The following is a 22779-nucleotide window of genomic DNA, read 5'->3' on the forward strand; positions in this document are numbered from 1 at the left end:
CAAAGCTCTGACACGGAGGTGCATTGCTTGTACCTCAAGCTCTTTAGCACGGGCTTCCACCTCCCTAATACGGATCTTCCGTAGACCGCCCCGCCAGGGGTTCCCCGGCCGTACCAGACTCAGCTGCTACAGGCTTCGCCCCAGCAGCATCAGGGTCCGCCTCGGCTGTGTCAGAGCCCGCCTCAGCCGCATCAGAGTCCGCCTCGGCTGGTAGCACGTTAACAGGCCCTTTGGCATCCGACCCCCGGCTCAGCCTCCGGAGCCACCTTCACACCCCCGCCATCAGGCTGCTCTACAGCTGCCTGCGGGGCAGGAAGAACGCCTCGCTCCACCAACTCTGCACACAAAGCGTCCCTAACCACCGCTTTGCGGGCACCATAGGACACTTGAACGTCATAACAACTAGCAATGATAAGCAAATCCGCCTTCCTGCACTTCACAATTCTATCCCACGAAGGCGAAGTAACAAAATCATCCAAAGAAAACTCCATAACTCCACACACCTACCACCCCCACACCCAAGAAAACCGCCAACAGACCAAACACACGCAAAAACCCACAGAAAAAGGCAGAGGACGAGCCCCCAATTCATGTTACGACCCGTCTAGGGCCAGGCCATAACATGAGCGAGGCACTCGCTTCCCCCCCCCCAAGACCCAAGCAGTCACACGCAACAAATCCGTTAGATGTGAAGTGATTTATTTACAAGGTGAATAAAGAGAACCAAAACGGGAGTGTCAACACTTCAGGGTGAGCCAAGGCCAAAACAATAAACAAAACAAACCTACACAAATCCCGCACCCCTGACCTCACCAAAATAAAGTCAAAATAAAGACAGAGTCTGACCTCCTTAACCAACTCAGAAACAGGAGAAAACGGGTGATCAAAATAAACGGCAGCTCACCCCTACCCACTCCACTTCCACAATTTTCGCACGTATACTGCAGCCAGCGGCTACCACAGGACTACTGCTGGGTGATGAGGAGAAATGCGAGGACCTCTCCCGCTGTAGCACTCCAGTCTCCTTTTATTGGGCGGGTCCTCCAGCTGGATCCAATCACGCCGGGGCAGTAAGTCCACGCACCAATCGGAACAGGGCCCTGGCAGAGCTGAATTAACATAGACAAAAACACGGCACCTGCACAAACAAACACACGGACATACAAGTTCGTAACAATACGTTGCCCTTGAGACTCGGTGAATGACTCAGTGTTGTTTCTAAACAAAGCCAACAACTTAACAAAAAAAATAGTTTAAATTGTACATTTAGGAAATTTGTTACTAGCAGCTTGTTGCAGAACCACATCATTAGTTCTCGTTTATTTATTGAATCTACAAAGAAATGCAAAAGATGATGACACAGCTTGATGGCAAGAAATAAATTTTTGCACAACAAAATGATTCCTGCAAATTGAACAGCAAATATTCGAGTTGTTGAAGCCTTTTCATAAGTGGAAGAGTGGCCATCATCCTACCCTACATGTGTGTGTGAATGGGTGAATGACTGAATGTAGTGTGAAGCGCTTTGGGGTCCTTAGGGACTAGAAAAGCGTTATACAAATGCAGGCCATTTACCATTACCCAAGCATGGGAAACTTGCCAATTACCCAAGAAGTAGGTTCAAAATCAGTGGTAACAGGTTTTAAGGGGTGATCAATCGAAATTTAATTTTTTTCCATTATGTATGATGGAGGTCTGGGGAGAAGGAGTGTGTACAGATATCTGTAAAACATTGTGGAGGCTCTGTCATGGTTTGGGGCTGTATTTCAGCCAGTGTTGTCGGGGAGTTTCTCAAAATCGATAAAATTATGAACACAAAAACATAGTGTGACCTTTTTTTCCAACAACATCTGCAAAGCATCTGACTGGCAACATCTTCATTTAACAGCATGATCATAACAAATATTGAATTTCAAGCTCGTTAGCAATGCACAAACTATTTTTAACCCTATTTACTGTATTTCCAATAAATTGCTGCATCTATTTCCAATTAAATAAATATAAAGAAATTGAGATTGGTGCAGGATTTTTGCACACTACTTGTCTTTAAACTGGGAAATGGGGAAAATGATTTCTGACACATGTACAACATGCTGTTTAACTTAATCATAAGTTAATCATAAGTGATTAGTCTATGAGCAGTGATTAGCCAACTTAATTAATCTATCTAGCTAGTGTTGCACACTACGGATGCTGGTAGCATGAATATTTAATGCTTATATCTGTTGGATTTTTCATTGGAAATTCATTCAAGTTCACATAGACAACACAGTGAAGGTCAAATTTTTTAAAAAGTTGCAGTTCAATCCATTTAGTCACCGATGTAATTCCCATATGTACCTTGAAGAACTGTAAAAATAAATAAATAACATTTTTATTCTTGCAGAAGCCTTTTGTTTTGCTTGTATAATACATCATATCATACTTCATGTAAAGTGCGACTGAAGCGTGTGTCTGCCGTGCTAAATATGCATCGTGAACAACAAATGTCACACGAACAGTGAGAGCGTATATTGTAATATGTAGTGATAAGTCTACTAAGCAAGATGGAGGGCTGCTGATGCACAGAGGAAATGGCTGAAGATAAAGGGAGCGCAAAATGCGGAGGGAGGCTGGAGAGGGCGAGAAAAAGAGTGAAAGAGAGGGCAGATCAAAGCTGCTTTTCTCGCTTTCTGCTGCTCTTGATTCCGAGCAGCGGGAGGTTGTGTGATGCGAGCTGCTTCATCCAGAGTCGTAGCTCCCTGGCTTTGGTGTCGTTCGGGGAGATTCACTGTCCCCCCTGGGCTGTATACATGCCAACTAGGCAACCGGGCAGCCTGCACAACCAGGCCATGCAAGGGAGGGGAAAAGAAAGTTTCTCATCCAATCACACTTGCTCTTTCACATGTTCAAGTTCACTGCTGTCTCTAATAGTTTCTCTCTCCCCTCTGTACCCCTTCCTTTTCTTGCTCTCTTCCCTCTGTGAACTTTATCTTGAAATCAATGTTTTCTCTTTTTTCTTATCAGAAGAACTTTTTGTCCTCCAAGGACAAGTGCAGAGCACACTTGCAAAACTTTATTCTCAGCCTGACAGTTTGTAGCACAGCGGAGGTGGTAGCGTTTCTTACAAAACTTTTTAGGTGTGTGTGTGTGTGTGTGTGTGTGTGTGTGTGTGTGTGTGTGTGTGTGTGTGTGTGTGTGTGTGTGCATGTGGGGTGATTAAAGCAAGTTTCACTTATATGCTTCGCTGAGCTCTTCTGTTCTTTTTTTCCCCGCTCTTCCTTGTCTTTTATTCTCCCCTCTTTTTCTCTTGATGCTACATCGTACAGAAGGCCATGAAACAGAAGGTTTTTTTTTATTATGTTCTTCAAAAAGAGCAATTGGGGGCAGCCAACAAAAGGGGCTTCTAATAAGCTGCCTACATATCACAGCAGAGGGTGAATCCCATGTTGTGTTGGCAGAATGATTAAAAGTTACCTGTGCCAAATGATTACTGTAGCGGTGTCCCGGGTTCAGCCGTGCTGAATGCGAGACGGCCTTTTACTTAGCCGGCACTGTTTAATTAAAACACAGTCAAATGAGATTTTGCCACAATAAGGAATGATAATGGGTCAGCTAACTGATAGGGAAAGCTTTATCTGTTCTCATTAACCACTCCCTTGATAGCCTTCATGTAATGGAGGAGTCCATCACCCCATCTCATTTGGGAGGAAGGGAAGGAAGGAGCAGAGGAGTGGAACAAGATGGTAGACAGAATGTAGGATGTTGGAAATAATACAATTAGGAAAATGCTAACACTTTGAGAGTTATGATCCCTGTAGGCTAACACCATGGGATGCAGTGCACCAGTTTGGTACCAAATGGATCTCCAGAGCTTTAACTGCTGCCTCGTATTTAGCTGGAAATCCAACCTGCTGACACTAATAGGCCCCAGAGACGTGTCATGCTATAAGGAGTAAAACTGCCCTTAAACAGTCATATATTTACTGATGTGACTTTTGGTTTAATGATTTGATGACAAGCAGTTCACATCAACACATCAGCGCCAGAGCAGGAACTAGCATGCCCTATACATAGTAATCAGGGTGACGGTGTGCTTGAGCACGATTGCTCCCCCTCACACGTTGCACTTAACACATGTTTTTGAAAAGGCCTTTAGCAGAGCATGGGTTTCGTGATTTTACGCGTTTAGTGGCCTTAATGGGAAATGGGATGACACAAGATGTCACATATTTGCCAATTGCTTAATAAAGCAGTTTTTAAGGAAGCTGTCATTAGGGAAGTATTGGAGTCTTGTGTGGAGCCATTGATAGGAAAAATAAGTTGTACTGTGCCTCACTCCAACTTTGGCCCTCACTAGTCAAAAAAATGGACTGACAGATAACCTTCAATTCAATTCAATTCAATTTTATTTATATAGCGCCAAATCACAACATAAGTCGCCTCAAGGCGCTTCATAGATACAGAGAAAAACCCAACAATCATATGACCCCCTATGAGCAAGCACTTTGGCAACAGTGGGAAGGAAAAACTCCCTTTTAACAGGAAGAAACCTCCGGCAGAACCAGGCTCAGGGAGGGGCGGCCATCTGCTGGGGTGTTGGGGTGAGAGAAGGAAGACATAACCTTATGTGACTACACCCTAAGTTTCCACATACAGACTGTATATAAATGTGGGATGTATCCCCCCTGTTAGTGGAGCCTCAAATTTAGTGTTTGTTGCCATCTTAGCTTCATGAGCACAGTATGGTTGAGAGAAAAAGCAAATGGCTGGGCTAATCGCTATATTTGACTTTATTTATTACCAAGTCATGTGCTTTTCATGTGCTGATATAAGTGAAACTAAACAACTGGAAGTTTATTTTTGCAGTCACAGGCGTCATTCTCTTGCCATTAAAGAGAATGCAGTTTTAACCTCTTCCAGCCATTAATTTCTATTGTATTTTCCCATTTATAACATGCCCATGGAATGGAAAAGATAATAAGAGAAGAACTATATGGCCAAAAAGCACGTATGAGCAGTTTCTAAAAACGTGTTTAGTAAGTGGCTACTAAACAAGCTAAGATAACTCTCCTCAAATGTCATCATTGAAACAAAATAAATGTTTCTGGGGCCTCAACTGTAATGTCTGTGTCACAATAACCTCTTGTCGTTTTTATGAAAATTTGCACATACACTCCTCAACTTGTTATCCAAAGTAGTGATAAATTTCAGACGTCAATGGTTAAATATTCACTTTTAAATTTGTGTCATTGCGTGTCTCTTTTGCGTGTCTCTTTTTGCTTTAAAACGCTTCTCTAATACTGACAAACACGCTGAGGCATTTTGGTGACTATAAAACAACCATTTAAAACATTCAGGTGTGAGTCGGTGGTTAGTAACTACTCTGCTAATTATGCAAGCATCCACTGCTAAATCTCCGCAGTGAAATGTGGGAATTGCCCACAATAAATAAAGCTGAAATCCCACCAAACTATTTATGCCTGCTACTGTCCGAAACTGAGAATGAGTGCTGTCATGAAACATTTAAATGTTCCAAGCACATAACAACTTAGTCTTTATGGCAACATAAGATGCAATTCATGGACTTTTCCTGGTTTTAATGTTTGAATAAAGCAGCCACACAGCAAGAAATGGATGTTAACCAATAAAATTTACAACTTAATATCTTCATGGAAATCCCTTTTATTTCACCTAAATGGATATGAATAAATAAATTAAACTTAATCAGACTACATGATGACTTCAAAGATAGGGTTTCACTACATTTACTGGCTTGTAAAAACAAGCCAGTATATCTGAATAGACTGTAATTTGTTACTACTGCTTAATGTAAAATGAACTGACAACTGGTTGAACTGTATAAAAATAAATACATTGTGGAGGTAAGCATCAACGACACAGAGCTCTCAGTTCTCACTCCTTCTTTATTCGTCTCCAACATCAACTGCGCATATCGCGCCACAAAACACAGGAACACACTTCCTATACACTGGGTGTGAGTGGAGCCCTCTAGTGGTCCACCACACATGCCCCCCCCCCCCCCCCCCCGAACACCCAGCAGAACTAGTCCAGGACCCGGGGCTTAAGCAAACGGCCGGAATGGCTGAACTGGGGGGGTGGGGAACTGACAGAGGGCCACCCAGCCCGGGAGTGAGGCTGGCACTGGTGGTCAGAAAAAGCTGCAGACGACTCGGACTCCGTTGATTTTGGGTCGCTCCTGGGGGAAAAAACAGAATCCATCAGCCCAGTGGCAGGTGGGCGGCCGCGGCGAGGGGCCTGGGCCGGGACCACCTGATCCTCTTGCATAACATGTGCAGGCTTAAGTCTGTCAACAGAGACAACTTCCTGCCGACCGCCAAAGTCCAAAATGAAATGTTTGTTGCCTGGTTCAAGAACCCTGTATGGCCCGTCATATGGTGGACGCAGCGGAGTCCTATGGGCATCGTGCCTGACGAAAACGAAACGAGCAGAGTCCAACGAACTCGGGACAAAAGTGTCAGGCAGGCAGTGGTGCACAGGACCAGGAACAGGAAATGAGTCTCTTGGGGGGCGCCACTTGTTAAGGAAGCCCGGAGCGCGGCCTTAAGTGACCAGTGAAACCGTTCGCACATCCCATTAGCTTGCGGGTGGTATGTTGTGGTGCGGTGGACCTTGACTTCCAGGCCGTCAGCCATAGCAGACCAAAGCTTGGAAACAAACTGGGGGCCCCTGTTCGAGGTAATGTCAGCAGGGGGGCCGAAACGTGAAACCCACGTTGACAAAAATGCCTTGGCCACCGTCGCCGCTGTCGTGGACACCAGGGGTACCGCCTCCGGCCACCTTGTTGTGCGGTCCACCACAGTCAAAAGGTGCGTGAAACCTTGTGACTGCGGCAAGGGACCAACCAGGTCCACATGAACGTGATCGAAATGCCTACCTGGGACACGGAAAGGTTCGAGGGGTGCCTGTGTGTGCCAGTGGATTTTCGAGCGTTGGCATGGGATACAAACCGCTGCCCATTCTTTCACCGTCTTGCGAAGGCCCGGCCAAACAAACCTGGCGCTGACCAGCTTGACCGAGGCCCGGACGCCGGGATGAGAGAGGGCATGCACCGAGTCAAAAACACGACGACACCACGAAAGGGGAACCACCGGGCGGGGCGGCCGGTGGAAACGTCGCAAAGAAGGTGCGGACCGCCGTCCCACACCGGGGTGTCCTCCAGCATGAGGCCCGTTTTTGTTGACTGAAGGGCAAGGACGTCCGGGTCAGCACGTTGCTCGGTGGCCATGGCAGCGTAGTCGATGCCGACATACACCGGAGAAACCAACACACGTGAGAGACAGTCAGCGACGTGATTGGACTTACCAGCCACATGCTGAATGTCTGTGGTAAACTCTGAAATGGCCGCCAACTGGCGCTGCTGGCGTGCGCTCCATGGGTCAGAGACCTTGGACATCACAAACGTCAAAGGTTTGTGGTCAACGTACGCAGTAAAGTTGCGAAAAAACGTAAATGTCGTGTCGCGAGATGCAGGGCCAGCAACTCCCTGTCAAAAACACTGTACTTGCGTTCAGCATCCCGGAGCATACGACTGAAAAAGGCGAGCGGTTGCCAGAGACCTGAAACCCGCTGTTCCAACACCCCACCCACTGCCACGTCAGAGGCGTCTGTGGTCAACGCGATCTCCGCCGATGGAAGCGGGTGGGCCTGCAGGGCGGCGTCAGCCAGCGCAGACTTGGCTGCGGAAAACGCACGGACGCGTTCCGGCAGCCAGTCAACCGGATCTTTGGCTGTTTTACCTTTTAAGGCAGCGTAGAGTGGCTGTAGCAGGTGGGAAGCTCTGGGGGGAAAGCGGTTGTAAAAATTTATCATCCCCAAGAACTCCTGCAACGCTTTAACCGACGTGGGACGCGGGAAAGCCGAAATGGCCTGGACTCTGTCGGGCAACGGAACCACACCTTCAGCGGAAATGCGGTGCCCGAGGAAATCCAGAAAAGGCAACCCAAACTGGCACTTGGAAGGGTTGATGATCAGGCCGTGCGCTGCCAAACGCTGGAAAACCTGGCGCAGATGGGACTCGTGCTGGCTCGCTGAGTAGCTGGCCACCAATATATCGTCCAGATAAACAAAAACGAACGGAAGCCCACGCAAAACGGAGTCCATCAGCCGCTGAAAGGTCTGGGCGGCACCTTTCAGGCCAAATGGCATGCGCAAAAACTCGAACAAGCCGAAGGGGGTAATGACAGCGGTTTTAGGAACGTCTTCGGCGCGCACGGGAACCTGGTGATACCCCCGCACCAAGTCAATTTTAGAAAAAGTCGACGTTCCGGTGAGATTGGCAGAAAAATCCTGAATGTGGGGGATGGGGTAACGGTCATCCTCCGTGGCATTATTTAAACGGCGGAAATCTCCGCATGGCCGTCACCGACCGTCCGATTTGGGCACCATGTGAAGCGGAGAGGCCCATGCACTGTTCAAAAGCTGTACAATGCCAAGGCGCTCCATGTCTACAAACTCTTCCCGAGCGACGGACAGTTTCGTGGGGTCAAGGCAGCGCGCGTGCGTGAACACCGGGGGCCCGACCGTGGGAATATAATGCTCAACCCCATGCTTCGTTACCGTGCTAGAGAAATTAGGGACAGACAGCGATGGAAACGCTGAAAAGCAAACGCTGAAAAGCATCCCCGGAGGTCACTACATTAGCCCGAATCAGGGGCTCGGCGGCCCGAGTAAAACAGGGTAGTGAAGAAAACGAGAGAGCATCGATTAAATGTCTGTTAGCAACATCAACAAGCAGTCCATGAGCACACAGGAAATCAGCACCCAAAATAGGTACAGAGCTAGCGGCAACAAAAAAGTTCCACTGGAAATCCCGGCCATGAAAACAAACAGTCACCAACCTTTCCCCAAACGTTTTGATGGGAGAGCCATTAGCTGCAATGAGCTGCGGCCCACAGTTCGCTGCTAGTCTGTCTGCAGCGGTAGGGGGAAGGAGGCTCTTCTGGGAGCCGGAGTCCACGAGAAAACGTCTCCCGGAGCGCGAGTTCTCTATGAAGAGCAGCCTTTCTGTATTGCCAACGGTCGCGGCGGCTACGGCGCGCTGGCGGGTCCGTTTCCCTGGGCTGTGAAAGCGCAAGGCGGCAGGCAGCGACACGCTCTGTCGCCAAAACGCTGATGGTAGAAACAGATGCTCTTTCCGCGGTGCCGGCGTGTAGCAATCCCTGCCGTCAGCAAGGGGGTGGATGCTCCGGGGGAGGCAGGTGGAGGCGTGGAAGGTGGAGGCGTGGAAGGTGCCGCCGGTGTGTCCGTAGCCAGGGCGTGAATGTCGAAAGTGCGGCTAGCCAGGAGAATGCGATCCGCTTCTTCAGCCAGGGAGCGATAATCCTTCGCAGGCAGAAGCGGAGAGTTCGCGAGGACAGCTCTCACGGCGGCCGGTAGTTGGCGGAGGAAGAGGTGCACGAGGAGGAAACCACCGTCATCCGGCCCGAGCAACGATAGCATGTTCTCCATGAGCTCGAGCGTGGTACCGCCACCCAAGCCTGACAGGTTGAGGAGCTTTTCGGCTCGTTCAGCGTCGGAGAGGGCATAGCGTCGAAGAAGCAGCTCTTTGAGGGCGGCGTATTTCCCTTGGGCGGGTGGGTCCCGGAGGAGCGCCATCGCGCGACGGGTGGCCAGCGGGTTGAGCGAGGCCACCACATGGTGATACTTCGTGTCGTCAGCCGAGATGCCGCGAAGGGCGAACTGAGCCTCCACGTGTACAAACCATGACGGGGGTTCATGGAGCCAAAAGTCCGGCAGTTTCAGCGCCACAGCAAACGTAGCTGCAACAGGAGGCGGAGGTCCGGCGGCCGCTGATGCATCCATAGCGGAGTCTGCGTTATCTAGCCCGTTGCATGCTCGAGTCAGGGGTCACCAATGTGGAGGTAAGCATCAACGACACAGAGCTCTCAGTTCTCACTCCTTCTTTATTCGTCTTCAACATCAACTGCGCATATCGCACCACAAAACACAGGAACACACTTCCTATACACTGGGTGTGAGTGGAGCCCTCTAGTGGTCCACCACAACATATAAATTAAAGGTTTTTTCTTGACCTAAATGTTTCTTTATATTCACATGACACAATTTTGGAATACAAACTACAAAACAACAGGACAAACACTATCATCATTGTTGTTCTAACAAAAAAGAAATAATAATAATAATAATAATGAAATTAGGAAAATCCACTACTTGATGTAATATTTTATAGTACCTTCAACCCTGGCAAAAATAAGTTTGGACCCAGAAGACTAACCAAAATGGACATGACAAAAATGACATTGGCAGAACATTGAGCTGTTTGAATCTCCAAGTAAAGACACCACAAGCTTTTGGCAGCTGAATAGCCAGCGCAGAACAAAACACTCACAATCCACACAGTCTTTTCAGAGCATCATCTGACCCTTGAAACTGTACTTGACATTGGCCTTGGAATGCCTCTCATTCAACCAAATGGCTCACTGTGTACACATGGAGGGTCACTTATGACTCTGACCTTCGGCGACAACTTTGCATGAATGGCGAGGAGGTGTGAGCAGATTTGTAACTGACAAGAAAACAACTCTGCAGGCCATTTTTGTTGAATAGTTGAATGGGATGATTAAGAATAAGGTGGATGGAGGGTAGCCCAGATGTATCGATGCTGCAACATAATCAGCGTGCCTTTGTGAGACTCTTCCAGTGAGTGGTATATTTGCTAGTGACTAGGCAAGGCAAGGCAAGGCAAGTTTATTTGTATAGCACAATTCAACAACAAGGTGATTCAAAGTGCTTTACAGAGACATTAGAAACAAGAACAAATAAAAAGCATGATTTAAAATTGAATAAAACAAGCAAATAAACTAACTAACTAATTAACAAACAAACAAACAAACAACAGTATATAAAATCAAAACAGATAAAATCAGAACAGTAGATAAAATCAGTAGTTAAATGTAAGTTTTGAAATTTAAGCTTAAAGTGTGGATTTGGTGCTTTATTCAAATGCAGCTGAGAACAGGTGAGTCTTCAACCTGGATTTAAATAAACTTAGTGTTTCAGCTGATCTGAGGCTTTCTGGGAGTTTGTTCCAGATATAAGGAGCATAAAAGCTGAATGCAGCTTCTCCGTGTCTGGTTCTGACTCTGGGAACTGATAAAAGACCGGATCCAGATGACCTGAGGGATCTGGATGGTTCATACTGGGTCAGGAGGACTAGCACAAAATTAGTACTAAACTTGAAAACTTGAAATATGGCTGTTGGTCATTTGGAGTTTTTTGTTCAATTAAGTGGCTGTTGTGCATAGCAGCTCATGGGTAGTCGATGGTAAGTTATTTTTAAGAAGTGTAAAACCCTTAACCCACTGAGAGATGCCGGCTGATTTGTGGTCATCTATTATCTAACCCTGTTATCAGCTCTTACCACTAATTAAATGACTCGTCGCCACAGCTCCAGTTTTTTCCCTCTATTTTCAGTGAATATAAGCAGTTTTCAGGATGATCCTCTAAATAAAATACATGAAGGAAAATGTCAAGCACGTGTGAGGGCACATCAAGCCTTGCCCTCTGCTGCAGCTCCTAAAATGAGATGTTATTAGCATACTTCTTGGGTCAAGGCGCCATACTGTACTGCACTGCAAATTCTACCTGACAACATGAGAAAAAAGGATAAGGCTGTGCCCAAAGAGCTAGTGTACTGTGAATGCAGACAAAATTATCATCATATCTTGGAGCTACAATATTTCAGCGCTAATTGTTTGTGCTAATTCTCTTTCTAATTCACCACCCCCTGCCTGTTATTATCAGGATCATTAGACAGAATCATTAAGCATTCAGGAGCAGCGTGCCTACCTTTGTGTGAAGCAAACGCACTGAACTGCTAAAGTCTACCCACTTGCTTGCCGACATGATCAAGTGATTTTCAAATTAAAGGACAATAAATTGGTGCAATGAGGGTTAAGGGTGTTTTTATGCTAAGTGTTTACTAAAATAAAGCTTGTTTTCTCCTAATGAACTGCAATTATTTAGCTTGTTTCTACTGCAGGATCTTTATTACTACCATCAAGATTATGGCACATGATTAACATTGTTAAGACCAGCGAGCTTCCTAAAAACAACTGGGGTTTCTTTAAAAAATACTGGCAAAAATATACGATTTAAAAACCTTTAAGGAAATATTTTGAGACAATCAGACTCTTGTCAGGACACCTGATAGGATACCTGGTCTTTGTTCTGTCTGTATGAGCCATTTTTCTTCAGCAAGCCTAAATAATGATGTCAGTACAGAGATTTCTTTGGCAGAAGAAAACAAATTATATAACTAAAACTGCTCTGGAAAAACAAGTGCAGTCTTATGCCTAACATGCCTAATCCAGTATGCATGTTGATCAATGTACACTTCAACTGACCTGTTGGAGCATACAAGGGCGTAGATTTGGTTTTGGCATTGGTGGGGACGAATGATTCAACCACAGAACCCTGCCCTGTTCCCCCCCCCCCCTTTTTTTTTTGTCTTTGCTTCTTGATAACAATATACTTCCCTACATATGCTATTCTGCATGCTTTTAAACCATTCAAAATTACAATTCATAGTTTTATTTGTGAAATATATAATGTTAAATTACTGACTAAGTATTTTAGGCTTTAGTTTACTTCAGCCATATTCCATATAGATCAGGTATCATACAAAAATAAAAATAGCTTCAAATACAGTCATGACAATAAAAGAGTATGACTTTAAGGACTTAACAACATTAGTTCAGTTATAGTACACCAACATCTGTTATACATTAGCACTAAGGGAACACTGAATGACCTGGTGGGTTTTGTCCATAAAACTACTCATCTAAGATTACCACAAAGTAAAAGATCTCTCAGCAAGATTATGCAACATTTTAGGCACTATTGCCCCAATCAACTCAGTGAGCTGGGATTTTTCATTCTAAACATGAACTACTGTTACAGCAACAGACATGGACTACTGGTGCCCTACACAACAACTCAATGTGCATTTTTGCATGAGTGCATATTTAAAACAATTTGTGCAAACTGCACTACAAGGTGGAATATTTGCAAAATCATGACTACCTCATGACATTTTGTCTCAAAATTTAACCCTATGAATATGTCAGTGCCATTAGGATGAAATTATTGTGCCACCAACATTTTAACGTTAGAGGTATAATTTTAACAGCCTCTGTAAACTAATATCCTGGCTTCCTCGAGGCTGCCGTTTTCTCTGACAGTTTCAATCAAAATTAGAAATGCTACTCAGATAATTAATAATGCTGCATGTTGTGCAGTTAGTTTCCAAAACAAGTTATTCATGGTTACATATAATTTTAGACTGATGTGGGCCAAAGCCTAGCATAGCCTGTAACGTTATTATGACGGACATATTTTATGAGTGAACTTGACTTTAAGTAACTTTAAGTAACAGGTTTCTTTGAAAAATACTTATATCCAGGTTCTTCCTTTTTGCTATCATCCTCCTCTCCTCGCAGCGCAGAGTTGCCGCTGCTAAAACTAAACAGAGCTCCGTGAAAGGCACAGCCAATCACATTGGCCATATTTGTCACATGAGGTAGGACTCCAGTAGAGAATGTAATTTAACTCTGTCTGCACCGCTAGGTGAATGAGACGCTGACAGGTCATTTTTTTCTTTCTATCGGGTATCGATTCAATAATCGCTGAATATTGGTGGGGACATGTCCCTTCCATCCATGCCAAATCTACGCCCTTGGGAGCATATATACAGGACCCGTGGATGTCCTGCAGACTCTGCCATCAAACATCACCAGCAGATCCTTTTGATTTTCTGGACTATAGCTGAAGGGGATAGGACATGTTTTGACATGGATCAGGCCACGCTGTGGCACCTTAAGCTGTTCTGAGACTGTTTTTTTCTAGTCTGACCACTCAAAGTGCTTTAAAGTCTTAGACACATTTTAGTTTTTCATATGCACTATTAGATTCTATTAATCCTATGCATTTGAGCACTTTTTAAAAGCTGAAAACTGAGCTCGTACAGTTCTAATGACCCTGAAAGCCAACTTAAACTCCTCCAGGACAGCAGGCTTAAAAGTGTGGGTTGAGTAAGTGTTGAAAATGAAAAATATACATACATAAAAAAAATCTTAGTAATAATTATAGTACTGTTTGCAAACTCAGAATTGTGTTCTATTTGGATGGGACTATCTACTGAATCCAGCATGAAAGTTGAATGAAAACAGCACTGCCTTTATTTTTGTCACTAAGAATTTTATATTTAAAGCCTTCTACATGCTTCATTTATTGTAAAGTACTACTATATATAATTCAAAAAGCATCACAAGTTTTCTTTTGCAGTATGAAGCGTTTTATTAGTCTGTGCCCAAATATGGAACTTTTGTCATTTTTAGTTTCCCTTTTGCACATTATTTTTGTGAACTAGCACTTTGATTTGTATTACTTAATATTTTTATTTATTTCATTTTCATTCTGACAGTCCTGTTGAGTAATGTTAAAAATACATTTGATTATTTTCAAATTCTTATGTTTCCTGGGTCATGAGATAACAGGACGATATTCACAGGTCCTGGAGCTTTAAACGGGAGGTTTGCCCATAGGAAGCAGAGATAAGAGATATTGAAATTATTGACTAATCAAAGGAAAATTGGCAGGTTACTCGATTAGCAAAATAATCTTTAGTTGCTGCCCTACTGGACTGAGTTAAATGCAGCAAATATTTAAAGAAAACTCTTCAGAAAGCCCAGAGAACTATAGCGCAGGACCACTTTAAAAAACTAGAGGAAAGTCTGGCTTCTTGGAAGCAAAACATAACAAAATAAGGAGTCGCTCAAGACTTGTACACAGTGCTGACTCCATATTCTATGCAATAAAATGATGTATTTCAAAAGTTGCATAGAATATAGAAAAGCTTTCCAGTTTCTCTTCTTCGCTGCTTCCACAATCAAAATCGTGTCTGCTCGCCCAAACCAGATGAACATATTTTTAACATACCACCTCACCGTGCTGACAGTTTTGGTTTTAATTTTGCTTTCAGCACTCAAAGCCCCACGCCCCAGAACCCACACTCCCACACACCACCTGCCAGTGTTGCTACCTAATCAAGTCAATTAACACTGAAAGCTCAGGACTGGACTCTCCAGTCATATATCTGCAGATTCCTTGCACACAGACTTTGTGACAACCAGAAATTCAGCAAAAGAAATATAAATTAATTGGCATTTCTGTGGACTCCTGTTATGCAGATATAGGAGGAGTTTATTGTTTCGAAGTAAACAGCTGGTGGTATTCATTTTCAAGTTGGAGGACCATTAAAACACAGCAGGAGAGAGGTCTCGAGAAAATTACATACCTAAAAGAGCAGCACTGAAACCTCAGTGGAAAAGTCTTCTCATCACTCCTACACAGATCTGATGTTTTTATCCGTCACAATTTTTTTTTCTTTAATAGAGTAAAAGCTCGGAAACGCATCGAAGAAACAGGTTTCACATGATTTATTTGTAAGTCGGTCTGCATGACACATTGTTTATTGATGAAACCAATATACATCAAAGTTTTCCACCTGAGAAAAAAGTGAAAAATACTGTGTGTTTTAAAGTTATGTTTTTCATGCAAGGGCAGAAAAGGTTCAATTCAATTCAGTTTTATTTATACAGCGCCAAATCATAACAACAGTCGCCTCAAGGCGCTTTATATTGGTTATATATTATAGACCCTAAAATAGTGTAGACCCAGGTTGTGGCATACAACAAAATGTCTCCTAAACAAATGACAGACTATTCACCACACTGTCTGACCTCCAGCACAACACCTGCCTGTGGATGCAGGTCTTTTTATCAAAGCTTCAGTCAGTGAGGAAGGGCCCCTCATGGTCCTCCACTCTGTCACTCAGAGTAGGAGCTCCACAAGGCCATGTGTTGAGTCCTGCTTTGAGTCCTGATTTCATGAAGAAGCAAAAGACCACCAGCCACTGTACATCGACAGGGTTAGGATAGAAAGTCTCTGGAGAGCCTCCAGGTTCAGGTTCAGCAGACAATACAATCAGACTGCTTAGAGACTTTACTTCCTAAACAGCTTCTGGTGTCTTTCTACCATTGAAAATGTCTTGACATACAGAATACTCATGTGGTACAGCCGGTGGTCAGAAGGTTACTTTTAAAATGTATTCCACTACAGATTACAGAATACATGCCCCAAAATGTATTTTCTAATGTATTCTGTTATGTTACTGAATGAGAGTAACGTATTCTGAATACTTTGGATTACTTAATATATTATCATGCTTTTTACAACTACGTGATTTTACTATGGCTGTGTGATTTATTACTATTACTAAAGGTTACTCGCCATACCAATACCAACTAGATTTTTAAATCTTAATATAAAATGAGTAACAGTAGAGTGGACATTAGGCAAGACTGCACTTTTTGCAGTGATCTCGTATAGAAAACTATTTTGTGCGTATATAAACCCATATGGAAAAGATATATATAAATCTTATAAAGTTTGTATCTGTCTTGTGTGAAATTTGTATGAAAAGCATACAAGAGTGAAAACAGATATAAGATCCCTTGAAAAATTATATAAATGAAACTTGTATGTTTTGGATACTTACTAAAACAATATATAAAAGTAAAGAGAAAGTGGCCACTTTCATGAGAAAATCATATAAGCCGAATATGATTCGCTATATGAAGTAGGCCACATCTTATGCAAGTCTTTTATGAGTTTTTACTATTTCTTTTCCATATGGGAAACAGATCCGCGGCTCCGAACCGTAGTAAAGGGACCTCTGGCTAATACGTTGGGTTCTAGGGCTGGGTATCGTCACTGATTTCTAGAATCGATTCAATTCCGATTCACAAGGTCCCGAATCGATTCGATCCACGATTCGATTTAATTCGATTCGATTTAAATCTGGGAAATTTTGACAGTCAGAAATATTATAATTCAGATCAGTACATTTACATATTTTTGTATCTATAAAAAGGAAGCTGACACATGCAAGACTTTATCACAGGTGTGAGCGTCACAGCAGATGCCTTTGTGTCAAAGTAGCTGAAGATAAAACACAGAAAAACATGAAGGTTTTCCTGGCCTGGGATTTATAAAAATATTCTGCAGTACATCAAAAACGAAAGAAAACCATTAATCAACATATGAACATCACCTCTGAAGTTACAGCAGTCTTATTAGAGACACGTTAAGCGTTTTGCATTTTGAATAATTTTGAAAAGTTTAAATTTGTTCAGTATTGAACAGCAGAAATGAGGTTTTCTTTTCGGAAGAATGTAAAAGGGAAAAAAACAGCGGCCGACAGCGCTGTAAACAACAGTAGACTTGTGCGTAACAAGCAAGCGAATAATGAAGAAAGCGAAACTGTTCTTGAAGTACAGAGAGAGAGAGAGAGAGAGAGAGAGAGAGAGAGCTGTGCATCGCGGTGGAAGCAAAACAGTAAAAGTCAGAGTGAATTCATGACGATTTTATGTGAAGCGTTTGGATCTTCTTTTGCTGCTGGTTCGGTCAATATTGTTTGGAGAGAGATCAAACTAACAGCTTTAGAATCGGCGCATAAAGGGCGTGAACACAAAGCGCGGACCCGCCGACAGATCAGAATCAGCGAGCTGTCGGCTTTCAGCCCCGACTGTGAGAAAGGCGACATCTAACTGATTCTGATCCGCGGGTCGCGCTGTGTGTTTAAGTCTATGTGCAGAATCCGTGTTCCTGCTCTCATTTACTGTCTTAACTGTTTGGTGGTTCTTGAAATTTTGTGAGATGTCACCAGAGATTCTGGCATTTTGGGCAAAATAAATTTATATTAAAAAATCGATTCAGGATTTTAATGAATTGATTTTACGTTATCCAAGCCAGAATCGATTTTAATCGATGAATCGATTATAAAAACCCACCCCTATTGGGTTCCGTGTCGGGCTTGAAGCCGAAAACTAGCTTTACTTTATTGTCTTGGTCAACTTTGCTAGCGAGAGACAGAGAGAGGCGTTGAAAGGCTGCTCCAACGGAACTTATTGTTTCGGAGGAAAACACGAACACAGTGTACAGTCAAGTCTTAATAGCTTACTTACTGACTGGGCTCGTCAGGCACTCCTTTTGGCTGCAGTTGTTATTATGTTATTTAAATGCTTCCATCTCCCATTTCTGCTCGGTGACAACTTGTACTTTTCCTTTTTCTCCCTCCCTTGCACTCACTGACACATAATGGGTATGGCAGTCCATTCTCCCTGCAGCACGGACTACACTGCCTATGATGCTACATTCTTTAGGGCTATGCCTGTGACACTTTACCTATTGCCTTCATATTAAATAACGTTTTGAATAATTTTTAAAAAATATTTCTTCACGTCATTATGCGAGCTGCAAGTAGAGGTGACATGGGCTGCGAGATTGAGACACAGGCATTAGAGCCTCTTAATGCGTGTTTTGTTTGGGTTTCCACTGGTGTGGAATTACCAAAAATAGAGAGAGCATAGTCTAACATATGAAACAAGAAAATACCGCCTTGTAATCCATTAATTTCATCAAAGTAACTGTATTCTGAATACCACCATTTTAAACGGTAACTGTAACAATACAGTCACTCATAATTTGTATTTTAAATACATAACGGCGGTACATGTATTCCGCTACTCCCCAACACTGGGTATAGCAATAGCGCAGTAGCTGAGAAAGAGTCCTAGTTATAGGAGCAACAAAGAAGATCACACACATATATCTCCCTACTGTAAGACATCTATGCCCCCTGATGCCCATGGAAGGCATCCAGCATCATAAGAGACTCAGACCACCCAGTACACAAATTCTTTGAACTTCTTCCCTCAGAGAAGAGATACAGGTCCATCAGAGCATCAAAAACAAGACAGATGAACAGTTTTCACCCCAAAGCTATCACCACACTGAACTCAGCACTGAAACCACACACCTTGTAGATACTACACTGCAATTTTTGGATTTATCACTATTATTTATTTACTATTCTAACCGGTGTTTAAGTAACTATAGAACTGAGTGTGTGTATGCTGCATGTGTAAGAATGCTGATTTGTGATTTTTATAGTAGATTTTTTAGGACTTTTTATGTTGTACTTCTGATTTTTGTTGTATTATCATCCAGTTTACTTTGGTCTGGTCTTTTCTTTGGTTTCTCATAACAGTTAGTGAACCAGATCGTTTGAGTACTCATTGTCAAGATGAAGACACCAGTTTTAGATGATTCAAGGTTTGTGATATTGTTTGTTTACTTGCTGGAAGCAGCCATAAAAAAATGGGGACACTGTCATCAAGTCATAAAGGGATGGTCATGGTCAACAATGAAACTCAAGTGGCTGTTGTGTTTTAACAATGCTCAATTAGTACCAACGGACCCAAATAATAGATTCCCCACACCACTAAATTACCACTACCAGCCTGAACCAATTATGCAAAGCAGGATGGAGACATCCTTGTTGTTTATGACTAATTCCAACCCTGTTATGTAAATGTCTCAGCAGAAAATTAAACTCCTCAGACCTTGCAAAAATTTTCCAATCTTCTATTATATAATTTTGGTGAGCCTGTGTGAGTTGTAGCTTCAGTTTCCTGTTCTTAGCTGACAAGGGTGGTCTTCTGTTGATGTAGCCCATCTGCTTCGCGATTTGATGTGATCAGCATCCAGAAATGCACTTCTGTATACCGTGGCTGTAAAAAATAGTTATTTGAGTTGCTGTTCTCTTCCTGTTAGTTCAAACCAGACTGCCAATTTTCATCTGGCTTCTGGCATCAATAAGGGATTTTCACCAAGAGATCCCCTACTTAGTGGATATTTTCTTTCCATTTTTTCATCCAGCAAGCCCCAGTGATGGCTGTGCAGGAAAATAAAAGTGGATCAGAAGTTTCTGAATTACCCAGACTAGTCTGTCTGGCACCAAAAACATATGCCATGTTCAAAATAACTTAAATAACTTTTCTTCCCATGTTTTGATTCTGAGCCTATATTAAGTTGCTGCCCTATGATTGGCTGATTAGATACTCACGTTAAAAAGTAAATAAACTGCTCTTCCTAAAAATGTCAGTTAGTTTAAGTCACATGCTTAAGCTATCTTAACAATTCAAGGTTATTTCTACTATGAGTGTAACCACTTTGCGGGGCACTAACACCAGAAAAATCTTCTAAATGAGCTCATTTCATTCACTGAATTGAACATTTTGAATATGTTTGAGGTGTTGGTGCTTTTTAAAGCATTTTTTAATTCATCTTACAGGTAATTGCTTGCTAACGGAGAGTGTGTGTGCCTGAGTATTTGCAGTGAGTAAAATTCTGCTATTGCTTTATTCATAATTACTTTGCAGGTTTCAGTAAGTGTGAGGTTCATACATAGTGTTTTTGCTAATTAACTAGCTAGCATTAGACGACTTGGAAAACTTCCATTCCCTCTTGTCCAAATATGGTCACTTCAGGCTCCGCAAAACCTAGATGATGCAAAATTTAAGGCTTTAAAACAAGGGTGGGTAACTCCAGGCCTCGAGGGCTGGTGTCCTGCAGGTTGTAAATGTCACCCTGGGTCAAATGATTAGTTCATTACCAGGCCTCTGGAGAACTTCAAGACGCGTTGAGGAGGTAATTTAGCCGTTTAAATCAGCTGTGTTGGATCAAGGACACATGTAAAATCTGTAGGACACCGGCCCTCGAGGCCTGGAGTTCCCCACCCCTGCTTTAAAATGTACACCTTTCATACAGTTTGTGGCCTTGAACCTTGATGGTAGTTATGTGACATAGCTATGGCACACCTTAAGCCCTATCAGTCCACCTGTTACAGCATCGTGATCTTAATAATAAAAACCTCAGAGGCGCATTCTTATTAGAATCTAAAAGGTTCAGTACGTCAGATGTGTTATAGGCTGCAGCAGTAAGAAATATGTCATATGAAGTGAATGAACTGTATACACACGATATATGTAACGTGACTTCATAAATCTTAAAAGGAACCCAGACTATTATGACAAGTTACTCTAAATATGTTACAAATTATCTCCACTACATAAAAAAACATACTTGAGAATAACTACAACTTTTTTGTTATTCATTAAATCTTTGTTGTTTAAAACTATTTTGGAGCCGTGGGAGCAGCCATGTTCATTCGCACACAATGCATTCTGGGACGATGACATGTGTTGGTTGTCGGCAGTATAGGCGCTTTCGTTCAGCTAACCTTTTTTGTTTTTCATAGTATAGCAATGGTATTAATTGACATGCCTATTAATGACCTGGTTACGACTTGGTAGACCAGCACTATACCCGGTCATGGAGGCTAACACGGGCTGCCCAAAGAACATCTGGTTTAAGACATACGGCTTCAAAGTTTTGGAGCACTGTGTTGCATGGAGAATCTGTAACATAACGAGATTGTAATTTCACTGTATAATAATGATAATGATTCTATTAATGTTTTTATCATGCGGTTATGCGATACCTGCTGGATAGCTGCTCCCATAAAATTGAGCTCTTTACAACAAACACTCTCAGTCGCTGTTGCTATTGGTAAGCAGTAGCCGCATAGCCACCAGTAATTTTCCCTCACTCTCGCATCCTCGTGTGACGGATTGTTTTCATCTTCATCTAAACGAAGTACTGGTTGACTATTTTCATCCTCTCTCTCGGTTTGCTCTCGTTCAAACTGGAAAGGTTGAACAAAAGCCATTTCCAGAGCGCTGCAAACTGTGAACTTGATGCAGTGCAACCGTATGGTGTCACTACCCAGAGTGCATTGAGAAGTAAATAGCAATGGCGGCCTACTAGTAAATCAGTTTTATATAAAATGTGCTTAAAAGGAAAACATTTGGCATATTTTAATACCACATATATATTATTGAAAGCACAGTGCATATTTTAGCGTATACATGTCTTAATAACTAGGGTTCATTTTAACAAACTTACTGGGTTGGCAGCTGCTGCTACTGCCAACTGGATTTAAATTAATTAGAATTTTAATTAACTTTGAGTCTGACCATCAGATGGTGCCAAGAGTTACATGGTGATGCTGTCAGGTAAAAACCATGGGTGTCCAAATAGTCAGAACACAAGGTGCACTAGACTTCCGCAGGCACAAGCATTCTCCACTGCAACCACTGAACATCCAAGGTATGGACATTGAGGCTGTGGACAGCTACAGGTACCTTGGTGTTCATCTGAACAATAGACTGGACTGGACTCATAACTCAGACGCCCTCTACAGGAAAGGGCAGAGCAGGCTGTACCTGCTGCGGAGACTCAGGTCGTTTGGAGTGGAGGGCCCACTCCTGAAGACCTTCTATGACTCTGTTGTGGCTTCTGCTATCTTTTATGGTGTGGTCTGCTGGGGCGGCAGCATCTCTGCTGGGGACAGGAAGAGACTGAACAGGGTGATCCGAAGGGCCAGCTCTGTTCTAGGATGCCCTCTGGACCCAGTGGAGGTGGTGAGTGACAGGAGAATGGCGGCTAAGCTGTCATCCCTGTTGGACAACATCTCCCACCCCATGCAGCAGACTGTGACAGCACTGAGCAGCTCCTTCAGTGGGAGACTGCGGCACCCACGGTCTGGGACGGAGAGATTTCGCAGGTCTTTCCTCCCCACTGCTGTCAGACTCCATAATAAAGACTTTAACTGATCAAGCACACACATCCATACATATGCAATAATACTAAGTGCAATAATCCTTTCTGTCATCGTTGTATTTTTACTCAGTTGTATATAGTATTTGTATTCTATTTTTATCTTATTGTATATTTATTTTATTTTATTCTACTGTATATAGTATTTTA

The sequence above is a fragment of the Astatotilapia calliptera genome, chromosome 20 (genome assembly GCF_964374335.1).
Source record: "Astatotilapia calliptera chromosome 20, fAstCal68.1, whole genome shotgun sequence".
NCBI lineage: Eukaryota > Metazoa > Chordata > Actinopteri > Cichliformes > Cichlidae > Astatotilapia > Astatotilapia calliptera.